A 942-nucleotide genomic window follows, 5' to 3' on the forward strand; every position below is an offset into this window, starting at 1 on the left:
AATCACTTGATTTCTTTTTCACTTTTAATTTTCGAAAATTATCAATCAAATTTTCAAAATGTTTTCAAAATCTTTTAAATGAATTTTTGAAAATCCACTTCCCTCCTTCTCACATCCTTCTATTTATGGAGTACCACTCCTTCTAAATGCACAATTCGAACCTTATCTAAGTAAAGTTCGAATTCTTCTTCTCCTTCTTCTTTCTATTTCTCTTTTCCTCTGACACTTCAAGGAATCTCTATACTGTGACATAGAGGATTCCATATTGTCTTTTTTTTTCTCCTCTTTCATATGAGCAGGAGCAGAGACAAAGGCATTCTTGTTGAAGCTGATCCTGAACCTGAGAGGACCCTGAAGAGAAAGCTAAGAGAAGCCAAAGCACAACTCTCTTTAGAGGACCTGACCGAATTCTTCAAGGAAGAAGAACACATGGCAGCCGAAAACAACAACAATGCCAACAATGCAAGGAAGGTGCTGGGTGACTTCACTGCACCTACTCCTGATTTCTATGGGAGAAGCATCTCTATCCCTGCCATTGGAGCAAACAATTTTGAGCTTAAGCCTCAATTAGTTTCTCTAATGCAACAGAATTGCAAGTTCCATGGACTTCCAATGGAAGATCCTCATCAGTTTTTAGCTGAATTCTTGTAAATCTGTGACACAGTCAAGACTAATGGGGTTAACCCTGAGGTCTATAGACTAATGCTATTCCCTTTTGCTGTAAGAGACAGAGCTAGAATATGGTTGGATTCTCAACCTAAAGAAAGCCTGGACTCTTGGGAAAAGCTAGTCAATGCCTTCTTGGCAAAGTTCTTTCCACCACAAAGATGGAGTAAGCTTAGAGTGGAAGTCCAAACCTTCAGACAGAAGGATGGAGAATCCCTCTATGAAGCTTGGGAAAGATACAAACAATTAATCAGAAGATGTCCTTCAGACATGCTT

At 39.1% G+C, this 942-nt stretch overlaps 1 non-coding gene across 1 annotated transcript; it reads right to left on the reverse strand.

Annotated features, from left to right (window-relative positions):
* Window positions 1-834: 834 nt before the first annotated feature.
* Window positions 835-942, reverse strand: LOC130951202 (small nucleolar RNA R71). Its single transcript, XR_009073871.1, has one exon. It is a non-coding gene; the product is annotated as a small nucleolar RNA R71 (small nucleolar RNA).

This window comes from Arachis stenosperma, chromosome 1, assembly GCF_014773155.1.
Source record: "Arachis stenosperma cultivar V10309 chromosome 1, arast.V10309.gnm1.PFL2, whole genome shotgun sequence".
Taxonomy (NCBI): domain Eukaryota; kingdom Viridiplantae; phylum Streptophyta; class Magnoliopsida; order Fabales; family Fabaceae; genus Arachis; species Arachis stenosperma.